Raw genomic sequence first — 19,480 nt, 5'->3', positions numbered from 1 at the left:
TGGGGATTCAATGTTTGCACCAAGTTTGCAGTTGTCTGCAAACTTGGTCAGCCACGACCCCTTAATTTTGACCTGAACTTCTCAGAAGTATATGCCAAATATCAGGGTGCCAAGCACTGACCCCTGTGACACCTTGCTGGTAAGAGGTCTGCTGGTTGATGTGAAGTCACCTTATTTGATAGTATTTGTCTGGTGTGTTAGCCAGTTGGCAACCCATCTTACAATTAAGGGGTTTACATTCAGTTTGCTAAATTTATCAGTAATGTCTGAATGTGGGATTGTGTCAAAAGCCTTTGCCAAGTTGAGGTATGCTGTGTGCACAAATATGCCCTCATCAATGGCCTTGGTCACACTTTTAAAGAAATTTACCAGATTTAACAGGCAGGATCTGCCCTTCATTCAGCTGATTTAGTCAGGATCCGGGATTTGGAGGTCACCAATGTCTTTATTTATGAGGTTCCTAATGATACATTCCATGGCTATATAGATGAGACTGGTCAGGCTTATGGGTCTTTAATTCCCTGGGTTGGTTGCTAGGCCATCTTTGTGGAGAGGAATAACTGTAGCTGTTTTCCATTCTGCAGTAACAAAGCCTGTGTTTAGGATATGATTGAAAAAGGTGATGATACAGTATTTAAAAATAAGCTGCTATATAAAGAGTCTATTTTTATTTTAAAGTATGGCACATTCATTTCTTTGGGTCTTAACATGGAATGTAACTGGAGGCATCTGATTTAATTATCTATTAATTAATTATTTAATTATATAATTATTTTATTCTTAAATTTTATATGTATATATACATATATATATATATATATATATATATATATATATAAATAAATATATATATATATATATATATATATATATATATATATATATATATGGATCTACTACTTCACAACGAATTGTCACTTAACCGAAAATGGAAAGTAGAACCCCACTTCAACAAAAGTGCACTTTCACTGAAGTCTAGGTACCCGATCGCCTCACAAATAAAAAAAAATATAATAAAAACATGCTTTTGCAGGGGAGTAAGCTCTCCTGCACATACCCCCCTACTTAAATATGCCAACTCTGAGATCGCACTCAGCGAGGAAAAGGAAATATTCCCATTCCACACTGTATTGTCATCTCTGTAGTCAGTTTTCGAAGTTTCAGTACTTCGAACAAGTGGGTTTGTATAAGTGAAGTTTGCAGTACTGAAACTTCGACCAAAAACAGTAGAACCATAGAACTATATATATATATATATATATATATATATATATATATATATATATATATCTATATATATAGTTGCTCATGTTTGCAAGTTTACACTCCTTGAAGGCTACACAGCCGAGGTGCTAGAGTTTTATGTGTGCTCTTCTTTGATTTTTATTAAACTTGGAACAGTAGCCTTTTGGTGTGTTTTTTCATTATTTGGATTCTTGGTTGTATGCATATTCATGGAGTTATAATTGGTAGGGAGCTGAGTTGTCCCTTTTTGGTTCATAGGTTCATATGTGTTTAGATTTTGATCACCCCTCATTGGGGTGTGAACTAACTGGATAGTTTGTATTAACGAAGTCTGGAAATCTCTAAGCATACATGCTAGACCCCAGTTAAAGGAGGGGTAGTTGAAGTCACATTGGTGTATGGTGATTGGCTTAATACTCCACACATGTTGGATATGAGTTATTGATTTGGGGACATAGAGAAGGTCCTGTAATTTTCCATCATATAATAAGGGGTCTTTTAATTGTAATTTGGATGTGGAAAAGTTCCAGATTGTTATCTTCTCTAATTAGTCTGGAGTGAAAGTTTTTTTTTTTTTACTAATTTTGGAGAAAACACTGCCTTTAGTGCTTTCAAATAGTACAGAGGGTCTGAAAATGTAGTTGGCATTTAAACGCTACACTTTTGGAAGGTGCTGCCAGTGGTCTTGAACCAGGTCTCCATGACGATGCATTTATCAATATTTTCCAGGGTAAGGAGTAGCTGTAGGGAGTAGAATTTTTGTTACAGCACTTAGAAGAAAGTAATACCTTTATAAACAGCAAGGCAGGTGTGGCAATGTCTACTTTCATCCTACATTCACAGTAGGTATAAACCATACAAAATCTCCAAAGCTGCTCTCCATCCCTCTATTGGTCATGTCACTCTAGAGGAAATAAGAAATAGTTGATGCCTGATGGCCAAAATGAACAAAAAAAGAGGAAACCTCAAAGTCTCCATCTTGGTTTAACAAGTAGCCCAGACAACATTCATTTAGATATGAATGTATAATCTTACCATTTTAGTAACACTAGTTATCATGCATGTCTTAGGGTTTATGAACATTTGCCCAAGTCAAAGCACCTTTTCTGCTCTTTTACATCCTTTCCATAAAATAAGATAACATCCATTGATGTTGGTGAGAAGATATGAAAAATATGGAATGTGGGGGAATCTTTGAGGGATAGATCAGTAACAACTTTCTTGCACTTATAGTGACATATGTTAAGTGCATTTAATTTTATCAGTCTATTCAAAAATATAAAAAGAAAGAAAGCATTTTACTAACTGCATACTGCTGTTTCAGGAATACCAATCTTAGTCATGTATGAGTTACTTTCCTGCATCACTATATTATGAACCCTTCATGTCGAGTAGATAAGAGTTATTAATCTGAATAAATGCAATATGTTTTTTCCTAGTCAGATTAATGCTAAAATCAGTGCACCACAAAAATATATATTAACTTACCTACATATATCTGCAATTCTAGCAATCTGTGGATGAAATGAAGCACTAAATCTGACTTCCCTATTCTCCTTCACAGAAGTCTCAGTATTATCTAAGAAATTCTTTAATGAGATTCCAACCCCCTCCTGGGAATAAAAAGGATACGCAAGATAATAATGAATTTTGACTGAGCTAAGTTACCAAGCAAATCAAAAAGATCCCAAGTATTTATAGAACTGTTCTGATGAAGCAGCCAGTAGTAAAAGGCTATGAAAGCACTTATCTTTGTTTTCAATCTGTTTTATGAAGAATTCAATTAATTTTATATATATTTGGAATATTTGGAAGTTTTTGTGCTCCAGCAACCATATATTTTCCTATGCTGTTGTTGGTTATCTGTTACTGCTTGGAATTGAATATTTCATTAGATGCCTTTACCTTGCATCTGGTGTTTCTGGTTCATTTATAGAAATGAACTTCAGAAAAAATATGAGATACCAGAGGCAAAATGCAAGCAACACTATGTATAACAAATCTGCCAGAAGTTATTTTTCAATAGACTATGTAATAATAATATACTGAAAACTGCAGATGTGAGTCTATATGTGTGCGCGCGTGTGTGTGTGTGTGTGTGTGTGTGTGTGTGTGTGTGTGTGTGTGTGTGTGTGTGTGTGTGTGTGTGAGCATGTGTGTGAGCATGTGTGTGAGCATGTGTGTGTGTGTGTGTGTGTGTGTGTGTGTGTGTGTGTGTGTGTGTGTGTGTGTGTGTGTGTGTGTGTGTGTGTGTGTGAGCTTGCGTGTGGGTGTGGGTGTGTGTGGGTGTGAGTGTTTGTGTGTGCAGCTGGAATATTGAATCAATATCCCAGCTTCAGGTTTCTCCTTAGTAACCCACTGCTCAACAACAGAAAGCTGCCACCATTAACTCCTAATCATTTTGTTTTCAGAGACACAGACTTCAATTCATCATTACAATTTTCCCTTGCTTTTCATTCTGATTTGTTGGTAATAGTGACTCTCCAATTAATGAGAAAATGAAACTTTAATAGGAGAAATATGTTTGAAAATGTTTTATTAAGACCAATTATTTCATGTCAGGAGCTATCTACTACCAAGGCTAAAACAGACAAAATATCACTTGCAGACATGGGGCCAAGACTTAATAATAACTTGGAGAATGGGATGAGGGCTAAAACACTGTTTATATACTATGTAGAAAGGAATAGATGACAACCCCCACCCCCATCCATATATATGGGCGTGTGACAAAATTCCAACTTGCTCTCCAACAGTGAAATATCTTTACAATCATCAGGCAGAAATTATGGTGGGTGACAGGACCTTAGCTATCTCTGCTAGTCTGATTAGTGACCTATTCCAGCTGATATGAATTAATGCATTGAACTTCTTCATGCATTCATACACACACACACACACACACACACACACACACACACACACACACACACACACACACACACACACACACACACACAGACACGCATGCATGCACACACACACACACACACACACACACACACACACACATATACAGCTACAGAGAGATACACATACACCCACACACTTAGGACACATGCAGGCATGAACAAACACATATATACATTTTTATACCATAACAACTTAATATTTAAATGTTTTCTGTGTAATATTAAAAATGCTTCTGAATCAGGCCAATTGTATCTATTATCACAGACAAATACCATTGGGAAGGCAGAAAAAGTCTACTCATGAGAGAAGGGGTAGTCAGATCTTAATTATGAACTTGGTGACATATTCTGTGTACTATGAATGTAAATGATGCCAAACATATTGGCATATTCCAATTCACTATCCAAATATAGCCAGAGAAGGAGCTGGTGGTACTGACATTTATTAGATCTATTATAATAATTCTAGTTTTTAGAGTGGCTGCGGTGGTGCAGCAGTTAGCATTACCCCCTCACAACAAGAGGTTCTCCGGTTCAATCCTCGACTGGGGTGCCTTCTGTGCGGAGTCTGCATGTCCTCCCTGTGGTTGTGTGGGTTTCCTCCAGGTGCTCTAATTACCTCCCACAGACATGCTGTAGGTGGATTGGACACTGTAAATTGGCCCTAGGCATGAATGCGTGTGTGTGCCTTCTGTGGAAGATTGGGCACTGGTCTGGCAACCCGATGCCATAAAACTCCACTGCCAATCATGAGCAGACAGGTGATCCACTGTGGCAACCCTAACCAGGAAAAGCTGAAAGAAGATAATTCTAGTTTTTTTGTTTTTTATCAGTAGCACAGTCGTTTATAACCTCACAACTGATCTTTTCTCTAAATGCAATACACAGTTATATTGTATAGATTAAGCATTCTTTTCTTAAAGTAATTAGGGAAAAATGTTTCACATTCAGGTAAGACTTGTTAGAAACCTACATCTTTATTGGGGAGATTTAAAAACAAGGCTAAGTCAATAGTACGTTTGCTGTTCAGAATTTGTGGATTATGTTACATGGAATTAATGAGAGATATAGACATGCGTCATGTGCATATTTCTGAATGTTGCATCCATGCAACTAAGTACTTACATGCAGTAACCTTTAGTAGCAATTCTCCCTTCTACATTTTGTAAAGTTATCCTATGTGTTGCTACAGATCAGTACATACCTGTGCAAAGCATACCTTCACCTGTAGCCATGCACTGATTCTCTAAATTAAGTGCGTGGTAGATAGTCCACTCATGCAATTAATTGTACATATATGTACATTTACTTCCACAAACTATCACTGTAGGGTCAGGGCTGTTTCTAAATTACTTCAGCTATGAAAACACCTTATCTGAGCCTTCATTTGCATGAAAAAATCATACATGCCCAGCAACTTGCGTAGTCTGTAGGTTGTCCCACACTGTCACTCTCAGTGATATTTTCTTAATGTCCACACCGCTGAGTAACATATAGTAGTCATTTTCCTGCTTAATATTTAAATGTTTTCTGTGTAATATTTAAAATGCTTCTGAATCAGGCCAATTGTTTCTATTATCACAGAAAAACAGATGCTAATATTTTTATATGTTTACACTTGCCTGACAAACAAATGACAACAGGCATTTTTTTATCACAAACTGCCTAGCCTTGTTTTCCAGCAAATATAAAAGAAATGTTGGACAACCAAGTTAAATTTTAAATGATTGCATAATTTCTTATGATGTCTGTCTCATGAAATATCAACCTCTTCAAAGAGTGAATGAAAAAAAATTATCTTTTTTAGAGCAAATCAATATATGCAGTATTCAAAAAGCAAAATATTTATATCTATCTTTATATGTCAATATAGCTATATATCTATACATTATATATATTTATGGTTACCTATTACAAAATTGAAGTTATGGAACTTCGAATACCATATGGTCGACACCATATGATCGAAATTCTGTAACTTCGAAATAAAAAAAAAAAAAACAAAGAAAACGTACCCTGACAGGTTAAAGAGGGGAGCAAGCACCCCTGCACCCCACACCCCCCACTACTTAAATATACTAACTCCAAGATCGCACTTTTATGCACTACGGTGCAGAAAGGGAAGATTTCCCTTTCCTACACTGTAGCGTGATCTCGGAGTTGGTATATTTAAGTAGCAGGGGTGTGGGGGGTGAAGGGGGGCTTGCCCCCTGCCTACACCCTTTACTTTTTTTTTTTTTTTTTTTTTTTTTTTTTTTAGTGTTGATTTTGAAGAATTTGAATTTTCAATTGCGCGATCATTAAAGGTCTAATATATATATATATATATATATATATATATGTGTGTGTGTGTGTGTGTGTATATGTGTATATATATATATATATATATATATATATATATATATATATATATATATATATATATATATATCTTCTTTTTGCAGAGGGCAAGCGTTCCTCCACTCCTATACAACCACCTAATTATATTCCATCTCTAAGATCATACAAGAGTGGGGTAAGGGTAAATTCCCACTGTAATGTGATCTCACAGGGAAAGCAGCCAGCAGGCTTAAAATAAGCAAAAAGGATTGTTTGTTCTTCAGATCATTTGCTATTATAGGCTGCAACCATTACAACATTAAGACATTGATACTAATTATAAAAACATTGTACTTTAACTAAAAATGATGTAATATTTACCAATATTAATTAAATGGAAGTCAAGTGGAAAGTTCACTACAATTGAAGTGTTTATGGCATATGGAAAAATGAAAGGTGACGTTGTATTGATTATTTATATTAATTGCAGTATAAAAACATTCATTTAAAACAAGCATGAAAACTGGCCAGTCTTGTCTTCTCTTGGAAAAGTATAAGATTTTCTAATGTATTATAAAATACAAAGTAGTCCTTAAACTTGAGAGTTACCAGTCAGCTTTAAATGTCTGCAGATTTATTTCTGTGTTAATTTATACAGTAAGGGAAAGGACTACTCTAAATCATCTTGTAATAATCATATCATATCATAATTACACTGGAAACATGGTTCAAATCACTGAGCACAGAATACTTACAGTAAAAGCATAGGGCACAGTGATATGTTAGAATACCTGATGTCAAAAGACCTAGGTATTCTGTTAACTGGGTTATAGCTTAATTTTCTCCTAATAATTAAACGTCATAAATGTTATATCTTGCATCCATGAACATCAGTAAATTTAAAACTAATCAGAAAGTTGATTTTATTTTGATATAAAATATATTTAACTTTCTGATGGCCTTTGTTCTATTGGGTTCATATAATATAATAAAAAGAGTTCAACTAATATTTCAGTAATGGTTTCAAATGATTTCTGAAAACACAGAATATATCTTACACTAATTGTATATCACAAAGGCATAAAGAAATAGTGAAATGCAAATATTCATGTTTTTATAATGAAGCATGTACATGCTAATATTATATTTATATAAATACAAAACATGTAGCTGTTTTAACAAAATCTGGGTTTAAGATAGACCCTTTAGCTGTAACTGTGTATATTGGGTTGCACACACTACTACTATGACTTGCAAACAGAAACAATAAGGAATAACTTGAATTTGTGTTAAATGTACAGAAATGCCTACTGTATTATTGCATATAACTGTTTCATTACAGAACACATTCCACTCCTTTCAGAAGGACACATGGATCAACAAAACATTATTTTGGGTACATTTTCTTCTAACTTCTCTTTTTAACTTTTCTGTCTCATCTGTTTTTTCATGGATACCACCGATTGCTCTGTTTTATTTAATTTGAACCTATGGCATTTCCATCCTGAGCTGAAACATGGCATGATAACTATGTAATTATAACTTCAGATAGTCAAGCTTAGTTGATGGGACTAAAAGCTATATGTTTCTGTTTTGTCTGGTGGTATTGCACATTTTTTTTAGGCTGCCATTAACTGAATTTTCATTGTTGCTAACATTTCAAAAATAGTAAAAAGATATCTGGTTTGTTCAAAGCCCTAAAGCTTACAGCAATATCATTGGATATTGGGACATACTTTTCAGAAAACACAGTTCTTAAAAAGACTCATCACAATGAAAATGGACAGATATCAGCATATGTAACATAAATAACAATGCATATTTAAATTAAATTGAACCTCTTCCTGAAACTTCAGTATATTTATTACAGACATGGGAACCTACAGAACGCTAAGATGACAAGTACAAAGTGAAGGCTATTACTTCTGTTCGAAAGTCAGAGGTCTGAACTATTTATTTTACAGTCCTTGACACTTATTACCTCAATTCTTTAAATTTCACGAAGACTTTTTTTTCTTTAGGAACTTCCTCAAGGACAGGCATCATGTCTGATCAAAGACAGTGACAGATGGGATACAATGTATCATGTGATGGATACAACTGGAGCCACAGCACTTAATCCTTCTAATACTAATGTCTGCATTATCAGAAAGATTTATGGGAATGCCAGAATCAAATTCCTGGTCCCGCTCACTTTTTTCTTTTTTTAAAACAATGACTGCAAAAAGCATGCATCTATCCCATTAATCCTAATTATCATGGCTCTTATTCTCAACAGCCTTGCACTCTGGAACCTTTCATTGCAAATTAACATACCAAAAAAGTGTATTAATTAATATCTGCAGCATTTAATTTCTGCATCGACTCTGTTTGGATGCAGCTGGCAGTGCTGGGACACCACTACTGAATCTTTGCCAAACAAGTACAGATGTAATTTTGTTATCTCCTGCTTAGTCATTTACACAAATTAATTTGAACAATTAGCCTTTTTCTGGTCCTCAATAAATCATATAAGAAGGGAGCTGCCAAAAATGCTAAAAGACATTAGCCAGCTAACACTAGCAACCTGCAAGAAAGCTATAACTTTTAGAGATGATTAGCTACAAAATTCTAACTAAAGCTGATAATAATTAATTGTGCATAATCTGTAATTGACTCCTTGCCAGTAAGTTTCGCTAAACCTTCAGGTATAGATAAATTAATTATAACAAATCTTCAAGTTATATTTTAGCCATCTGGTCAGCTGATAGAAATGTATGCTACTATTTTAATTTAAAGTGATATGCAGTCATTTGGAAGGTTGGAAATCAGTACATTTTAGTTTCAGATGACCCTGTTTGAAATTCATATGCCTGAACAATCTATGCTATAATTCCAAAAAAAAAAAAAAAAAAAAAAAAAAAAAAGAAACAAACAAAAGAAGTATTCATATTAGAAGTACGAAACTGCTTTTCCATTAGAAATATGAGCGGACAGATGATCTGCTGTGGTGACCCCTAATGGGACAAGCTGAAAGAAGAAGAAAATAGTAAAAGGACATTACCTGTGAAGCAAGACTGCATGTCATTAAAAAAAAAAAAAAATATATATATATATACTATACTGCCAAAGCAGAAGATGGATGCCTTGGAAAAAGGCACTTTCTCAATAGTAATGAGCAAAAATTATGCTGAAAAACAACATGGCAATACTTTTCATTTCCTTTGTTTAGAAGAAGCACTTTCATTGCTGTAAAATCAACAACAAAAAAGTATATCTCTAGAGTCAACTTTTTTTCAGAAAAAAATTAATATGAACATACAGTGTGTACCTGCGCCATCAAAATGCTGGGTACATTATGTGTTTAAAAACACAATCTCAGTATTTGCTGATATTTTAAGAACTGTCTCTGGGGCAAAGACCATCCCCAGGATTCATGAAGCTTGCACCAGGTGCAGGTGTCGCGTCGGCGAACTAACACCAAATATGGCCACTGAGCGATTCAGGTACGAGCTGTTTCCACGTGCACTACCTGCGTACGCTATGCCCGCACAACTCCCCATGTGCAGCAGTGTAGCATGCAAATGAAAGTAAGTAGCGATTCAGGAAGTGGTGCAGGCATAGGGCAAGCAAGCAGAAATGTAAACCGTAGAAAATGGTTTACATTTTTGCAAACATAAAATCGGAGCCATGACAGCCGACCAAACACATGTATTATAATGTTAATGTATGCCAATGGCTAAATATATAGCCATTGGCATAAAAAAATGTACAAAATATAAAATTAACACTAAATATATATAATCACACTATAGTGACGTGAAAGCGCAGGGCAGCGGTGCGCAAAAGGAGATTGCAAGGATTATATAAAAATATAGAATAAAACTGCAATGAAACACATATCGCGATTTCCCCATAATAATCAATGGCAGGCATACTACACCATTCTCATGGCACAAGGGTTGCTAAGGGGCAGTGACAGTGTTATGTGCAGTAGCTAGGAATTAGTAGGCAATGCCATGCAAATGAGAGGAGTAATAGTGAATCACAGATTTCCCACTGGTGTAAGGGTGCACAAAACAGCGTAGCATTATAACACCAAGGTGAGCCCTTGAGATAAAGATGATATCAAGAGAGGGGTGTGTCGCCATCTCTGTAAGCACATTGGAACATTGCTAAAATAGTCTGCCCCTAGCTAGGCAAAGCTGCAGGATAGGGGTGTGTTGAATTGCCCATATCTATGCTTAGCGGGGAGTACACAATGTAACCGAATATGCATATGAACGGAGATGAAAACACACGTAAAGCTGGTAAATGGGTATGCGCATTGAGCATTGCAGCTGAAACAGGAAGGATATAGGAAAAAAACAAGGAAATGCTGCAGTAGTGAAATTGGAGCACACATGACTAATTAACACATAGGAGCCTACAGTGGGCCATTGACAACAGGTAACAAGGCTGCAAGCAGCTACCTGCAGAACAGGGAAGGGGAGGGGCTGTACTGCAAAGAAAACAGCAAAGTGTCAAAGCAGAACAAAAGCGATATTAGCTACAAGGCACAATTCACCATGACTGGGTAGGGAAAGTACAAAACAAGAAAGATGGCAGGTGGATGCATGCCTGATAATGGGAGGGGATCCAGGTCTAAAAGTGAATTAAAGGGCAACAGAGTAATCAAGGCAGGCAAGTAGATCTCAACAGTAAAAGCCCCAAACTTGCAGTACTCATTGCAAAACCCATAATTAAGACTTGCAGCAGTTGGAATAGTTCATACACATCCACTTACATCAGCAGCATTCATAGCACAATACTATAAAGTTTGAAAGCACCTCACACACATTTGTGTATTCCCATACACTCTGCACCAGTGGTGTACACAGATGGGGAACTTTTATTATGTACATGTTAGGGGCTGCCATAGCTTTGATCCACCAGCATGCATTGGAGACTGGAGGTGGTGTGGAGGATGATGCACATGACCAGTGCAGGCACCAGAGGAGGAGGAGAGTGTTCAGACCCAGGCTAACCTACCAGGGGCTACATGATCTGGAAATAGTACAGCATTACAGGGTGGACAGGGACACCCTACATCAACTTGTGGAGCTGTGCCGGCCACACCTCACAGTCAGAAAAAACAGAGGGGAACCCATCCCAGTGGATAAGCAGGTATGTGTAAGCCTGAGAATAGTAGCTACAGGTACCTTTCAAAGACCAACTGGGGATATCATGGGGATCTCACAGGCATCAGCATCCAGGGTACTACACCAGTTCCTGGATGCCATGTTGCCACATGCCAATGAGGACATATACTTCCCCTGAATACAGAAGGAGTTGGCCAGCAATATGCGTCTTTTCCACCATGTGGCAGAATACCCAGAGGTACTGGGTGCAATAGACTGCACACACATACACATCAAGTCACCACCCGGTGAGCAGGGAAGGCACTACATAAACCGCAAGGGATACCCCTCCAACTGCCAGGTCATGTGCAATGCCCAGTTCATTATCATGGATGTGTGTGCTGGCAGCTCTGGAAGCTATCACAACTCCCACATCTGGCATGCCTCACAACTGTATCAGTTATTTGCCAGATGGGACATCCCAAATGGCCACCTGGTGGGGGATGCTGACTATGCACTTGAACCATGGATGATGACTCCCATCAGAAATGCACACACACCCATGCAGGAATGCCATAATGAGGCACACGCACAAACCAGAATCATCATAGAGCATGTGTTTGGGATGCTGAAATCATGGTTCCATTGCTTGGACATATCTGGTGGAGCCTTGCAGTACTCTCCAGGCACGAGTGCCCACATCTTCATAGTGTGTGCCATGCTACACAATATGGTCCTGCGGAAACAGCTGCAGCAGTGACAGAATGGTGAAGGCCCTCACAGCCCACCACCATTGCCAAGGGCCCCACAGGCACAGAGGTACTCAGACCATGAACACCCTAAACCAGCCCCAGTAGGCAGACGGAGGTGTGCCCAGTATGCCCATGCCTTGGCGTAGAGGGAACGTATAACACACACAGTGACAGTGTAGGCACCTAGGGACTGACACCCTTCTCCACCTGCACACGCAATAAAAATGGATGGCACACACAAGACTACCTGTAAATTGTCATGTATAGGCCGTCTACTGTGTGCATCCAACATAGGCAGCCCTCAACTATTCCACACACAACAGCCAGTGGCACAAGGTAAGTCAACACCTGAACAGTAAACAAAGCTATCAGCATATGCAGATACTGTATGTATAGATTCATAGGTAGGTACTTGGCCAACTGCCAGAGGCCATTCATAAGGCCAACGAAAATGTGTCAGTATTTGCCACCCCATTGAGTCATTAACCATCCCTCTGTGGAGCAGAGCCAATGGCAGGATTCCTGGGGTGCATCTACCATTCCCCATCCATCCTTCAAGGTTTCTCTTGCAGAGTGTTATTGACAGGCTCTGTAAAATGTAGATAGGGATGTTGTTCCAAAGTATGGGGGGTGTCTGTGACAGAAAGCTTCCAGCATCTTCCGGTTATTGTTGTGGCAAGAGCAGCCCACTACATTATGTGGCTCACTGTGACATGGATTCCCATAGGTGGAGCATATCCATCAAGCCAGAGTTCGACATGGCTGTGTTGGTCAGCGGAGATCATCTCTGGGTAAACGAGATGCCACTGAGTAAAGCAGGAGTGTATCCATTCCGGCTGCATAGGCTATATGTTGGAGGCCAGTATTCTCCTTGGTGAGGTACATTCATGTACCCCCCAGCTGTTGGACGTATACTCTGAGGTACATCCCACATGGATTATTATACCCTATGATGGGACTGATGAGTGACGAGTAAAGGGGCACTATAATCCCAGTATGTCTAGATGGGAATCTTTTAGTAGTCAGATGGCCTAGATAGAAGGATGTCCTAACTACTGTGGAGATATGATTGTCACAGGGGAGATCACTATCAACCTTAGTCCCCAGATACCCCATTACCTCATCTGTATTAAAGTGGCTGCCACTCATGTGTTAATATGTGGGTGCCAATTCCACAATGGAATCACCATGCAATTAGTGGCACTTGGCTGGAGGTCGTGTTAGTGGCACCCTATGATGTTCTCTGTGAGGCCCCCTGAGGGATGTTCGTGTCAGCTGGACTATCAGTCATGGCTTCCAGTTTGCAGTCATTGCCAAACATGTTCTGCCATAGTTCACCTGTGTTTGCCTGTTCATCTGAGACGTATATGCCATTCAGTAGAGCTCCCAGGACTGAGTCCTGTGGGACACCAGTCATGACTGTTCAAGAGTTGGACCTGGAGACTGCTAGTCGTACCATGTGGGTTGTCTGTGTAAGCCTGTTGGCAACCCAACCTGTGATGTATGGGTGAATGTACAGGCTGATGTGTTTATCAATAATACCTGAGTGGGGCATGGTGTCAAAAGCCTTGGTGAGGTCCAGGTAGTATGTGTGAACTACCTCCCCTGTCATCTAACATCTTGCTGACTGTATGTAAGACGTAAAACAGGTTCAGTAGGCATGAACTGCAGTCAACAAAGCTGACCTGGGTTGGGTCATGTGTCCGAAGGTTACCAATGTCATTGTTAATGAGTGCCATGAGGATGCGAACCATACCATTGCAGAACAGGCTAGTCAGGCTTATGGGGTGGTAGTTACCATGGTCAGTTGTGACTTCTCCATGATGGAGTGGAATAACTGTTGCCACGCGCCATTGTATGGGCATGTAGCTTGTGGAGAGGCTGAGATAAGAATGCATAATTAGGTGGGGCGCAGGTTGTCATGTACAGTTTGCAAGATGCAGTCTGGGTCAACATCTGCCTCAATTGATGCTGTGTTCTGCTGTTAGAGAGGTCCATTTTCACCTGTGTGTCTGATGGTTGGGATACTGTACCTTACGGGTAGTGTTGTGGGCTCTTCAGGGGGTGAAGTATGCACCGCATGTTTCTGCAAGGATGTTGGCGATATCAGTAGGGTCAGCATATTTTGCGCTATATTTCACTGGCACAGTGCAAATCTGTGTGTCACGACATAGATCCTTGACATTGCCAAAGAAGGCTTTGTGGTTATCTTTCTAATCCTTGCATATTCTCCTGCTGATGTTAGCCTTGGATCATGTCATGAGGGACCTATGTATCATACTAATATTGGTCAGGAATGTCAGCCCTTCGTGTGATTTGCTGTGTGTCTGGAACACTGTCCTACGTCTGTAGTATAGCCTGTTTATTGCAGAGGTCCACCAGACCGGTGTCCTTGTCTTGGAGGAGTGAGTCTTGGTTTACCAGTGATAGCACAATCCATACATCCGTGTAGGAGCTTATAGACTGCATTTGTAAATCTGTCTGTATCTGGAGCAGTGTTTACCCTTAGCATGGGGGCTGTGAAAACCCCCACCACAGTCACTAGTAGTGTAAATTTAGCTGTAGGAAAGGTATACAGTGTGGTATCCATGGGTGGGGGAGATGCTAGGGTGTGGAAACAGTGAATAGTTCATGGTCAGATCTAACTAGTGACCGGTAAACCTCCACTGTGGTGCACCTGTTGCCCATGTTGGTGATGACCACATCTAGTAGCTTCCACCCCATGTTAGGGAGGTTACCACCTGATGCAAGGCATATGAGGTGATACATTCCAGGAAGTGCTGGTCCCGGAAGTGAGTACCGGAATATGTGTCCCAGTTCGACCAATGTCAGGGTGTGCATTAGGACTGTCTTGTTCTCCACTGTCTCCAGGTAGGTAGAGTGGAGGTCCTGGGTGATGGAGGATGATCTGTAGCAGGCCACATTCCACATTGCTGTTATGACTGATGTTAGCTGCACATGAATGATCATAGAGGTATCATGCTGCCCCACTAACCTGGAGGTGTAGGTATCCCTAATAAATATGGATACAGCCCCTCCATGTCTGTCAGTCGATGTTCCATGGCTGAAATGTGTAGTATGGGTTGTAGTCTGTTAGTGCTGGTGTGCTATCAGCTCAACTATTTCCTGACTACATGGTGAGTTCACACTGTATATTGTGATCTGAAGGTCTGTTTATTCACATATTATGGCTGTGATGGCCTGCACATTAGAGGTACACAGATAGCCTACTATCTATCTGCCCAAGGGCAATTAGAAGCATAGCAACAGTGTGTTAGCCTTCCCTGCACTATTGATGAAGAAACTGAGCCTCTGTCAAGCATAGCCAATGAAGCAATTCCAGGCAGAGTTGCAGGAAGCTGTTGAAGACTGGGGTTGTGGAGGGTGATAGGGGCACTTAGTGATCTAAAGAGGGCATGTTAATGTGGCAATTCAACACCATTCAATTCCCCCAATGGGTCTTGCAGTTATCAAACTGGGCAGGCTCCCCCAACCCCTGGCTGTAGGGTTCTGGGACACATGATCCCATGGGGTGTATAGTCTGTTACCCATTCATACAACAAGGTTTCCCTTGATGTGTGTCAGTGCCTAATGTAGTTAGGAATGTAATGTATTGTTTCACAGTACATTTGTTATATGTTGTTATGTCATGAGTACCTGAAACTCAGTGAGTTAGGGGGCTACCACCCTTTGCTTAGCCTAGCTTACACATAGAAATCATCTAAATATGAAATAGGTGGAAACAATGTTAATGTGAACAGTGGAATGGTTACAGCATCTGCATAGTATCTGTGCATTAGAGGTTACAATCCCGATAAAGGCAGGGATGTTTATCATGTGCAAATGTATACCTTAACCACAGCTTGCAGATATAGGTAATAATAATCTGTATAATAAACATTTGAATCACCCATATAAACCCATGTGTGCAGGAGAGTACAGTCAACAGAGAATATAATGTCATGACAGCACATAGTGAGATGTTATGTCATTGAGAGGTATATATCCGAAGTAGTTAGCGGATGTGGCCATGTTTGCGTGCACAGGTTATACATCACAACATTTGTTTAATTGTGTTTAACCACTGCTATAATGTCACACAAACACTGTTAAACAGGCTTACAACTGTGTAAATGAGCCTTACTCTGCAGTAAAAACTTTCGTAAAGCATCACAGGTGTCAAACCCTGGACCATGCACACTATAGGCGTGGGATGTACCACTAAGCCATCCGAGGTGTACACAGCTTTCATAGTCCTGAGACTACACCTTTTACCATATGCATTTCACTGTAATGATCACAAATGGGACAGTGGCCTTGTGAACATATGTACAGTACATTGTAATGCACTGTAGTTTGTGAACCAACACATTCCAGTCTACAGATGTATTACTGTTACAAACTAATAGGAAATATATATATATATATATATATATATATATATATATATATATATATATATATATATATATATATATATATAACAAGGAGAAGGTCACTGTAAGCTGCCTGTCGGGTGCCAGGATCCGCCACATAATGCAAGCACTCAGGTCACTCCAAAGCAAGTACAAGTATGACTCTGTCATTGTTCATGCTGGTGTGAATGACCTGAGACGTACCTCCCTGGACTACATGAAAAGAGACATAGAGGAGCTCTCTGACCATGTAGCCCAGGCTGGTATGACCCTGACCTTGAGTAGCATATTGCCCTCACCAAGAATGATGCCACAGTATAAAGACAAAATGATCAGTTTAAACAATTGGCTAAAGTATTGGTTTCATTCGAAGGTGATCCAGTGCCTGTCAGCCTGGGATGACATGCTCGACAAGCCACGTTGCTTCGCTAGGGATGGCTTGCACCTGTCATCCTTAGGCTTTCGTATACTGGCCAAGGCTCTTGCCACCCCCATAGTGCCTTTTTTAGGCAAGGCTCAAAGGACAAACCCACCTCCATAGACAACCCAAGGATAAAAAAACTAAAGATAATGCTACTCAATGCCAGAAGTCTAAACCTCAAGATGCACGCACTCGAGGCTCTCCTCAGCATGGAGAAAATCGATGTCTGTGCAGTAACAGAAACCTGGTTCAAGGCTCCTGAGAGCACCCCAGCACTGCCAGGTTATAACTCATACCATGCATTTCGGCCCCAAAACTCGGACCGAAGCACAAAGGAGGGAGTCTCTATATTCATCAAAGATACCTACACCTCCAGGTTGGTGGCACTGCACGAAGCATCGGAAACCATCCATGTGCAACTAACAGTGGGCAAAACTGCCTTTCAGTTTGTAGCCTGCTACAGAACACTCTCCCTATTACAGGAACCCCACTTGGCATTCCTGAGAACACTGGAGAATATGAAGGTTTCTCCAAACACTATGTTATTGGGTGACTTCAACTACCCAAACATTGACTGGGAAAACTACTCAAGCTCAAACACCCTCGCCCAATGGTTCCTTGAATTTATACACTCTAACGCAATGGAACAACTGGTCATCACTCCCACAAGAGGGAACAACATATTGTACCTGGTCATCACCAACATGGGGACTCTATGTTCCACACCAGAGGTAAACCCCTCATTGGTAAGATCAGACCATAAACAAATTTCCCTGGACATCCATATCCCGTCCCCACCCCCAGCCAAGGAAATCACTGTAAAGAATTTCTCAAAAGCCAACTTTGCACTTCTCAAGACTGAGATGGAATCCTTCAAAGCCCCTGGGCCAGAGGATAATACAGCCCAATCTGCAGAATCCTTTACAAATGCATTCTATGAGCACCTGCAGGAATGCATGGATTGTGCTATCCCAAATAAAACCAAGACTCACTCCTCCAAAAACAGGAGACCGGTCTGGTGCACCCCGGCCATAAATAAGCTATACAACAGAAGGAGGAAGCTACTACATGACAGAGCAAAATCCCAAAAAAGGAAGGCATCTCTGATCAGTATTAGCAAGAAACTTCGTTCTCTCATAAAATCATCAAAGGCCAGTTTTGAAAGAAAAATTGCCCTAGACACCAAAGATAATCACAAGACCTTCTTTAGTTATGTCAGGAACATGGGCAGAAACTCCCAGATATGCTCTGAATTGTTACATAATGATACAAAATATACTGAACCTACAGACATAGCCAACATCCTGGCAGACAGATTCAGTGCAAACTTCTCCTCTCCTTCCCCCCCAAAGGAGCAAATGCCTATCCCAACTGAATGTAACCTCCCTGACATCACAGATGCACAGGTGAAAGCTGCCCTCTCCAAAGCAAAAAACACAGCATCTATGGGACCAGACGGTGTCCCAGGCTGTGTCTTACATGAGCTCCAAGAAGAACTGAACCCTGACATTAAGTCACTGTTAAAACTTAGCCTTACTACAGGATATGCACCCAAAGAATGGCGTACAGCTACAGTGGTCCCACTCCACAAAGGTGGTGCCACAACGGACCCTGGAAATTATCGCCCAATAAGCCTGACTAATCTGGTCTATAAAGCTATGGAGCATATTATCATGGAACTCATAAACAAAGACATTGGGAGCCTCCAGACACTGGACCCTACCCAATTCGGCTTTGTTAAGGGCAGATCTTGCCTCTTAAACCTAGTTGATTTCTTTGAAACAGTTACCAAAGCCATAGATGAGGGCAAGGTAGTCCACACAGCCTACCTGGACCTCGCAAAAGGCTTTGGCACAATACCCCTCTCGGGCATCATAAATAAGCTTACCAGCTTAAATTTCAACCCCTATATCACATGATGGGTTGCAAACTGGCTCAGAGATAGAACCTACATGGTCAGAATCGCAGGTGCCATGTCCGAATCCAAACCAGTTACAAGTGGCGTCCCACAGGGCTCAGTTCTGGGGCCTCTCTTGTTCGGTATATACTTCTCTGAGGTTCAGGCTAACACGGGGGGATTATGGCTGATAAAGTTCACAGATGACTGCAAACTGGGGGCCATAATCGAATCTCCAGCTGACACAAGCATCCTCCAAAAGGGTCTCACAGTGATGGATGCTTGGTGCCAGAGCCACGGCCTCAAGCTAAATGCTAAAAAGTGCATAGTCATCCCCTTTGGGAAAAACAAGGTGCCCACAAATTACCACATAGGTGGTAATCCATTAAGTACAGAAGAAGTAATAAGAGATTTGGGGAC

This window comes from Protopterus annectens, chromosome 6.part0 (assembly GCF_019279795.1).
Source record: "Protopterus annectens isolate FY-2018-M chromosome 6.part0, PAN1.0, whole genome shotgun sequence".
Lineage (NCBI taxonomy): Eukaryota > Metazoa > Chordata > Ceratodontiformes > Protopteridae > Protopterus > Protopterus annectens.
The sequence above is the reverse complement of the archived record's forward strand: the minus strand, read 5'-3'. Positions refer to the sequence as shown.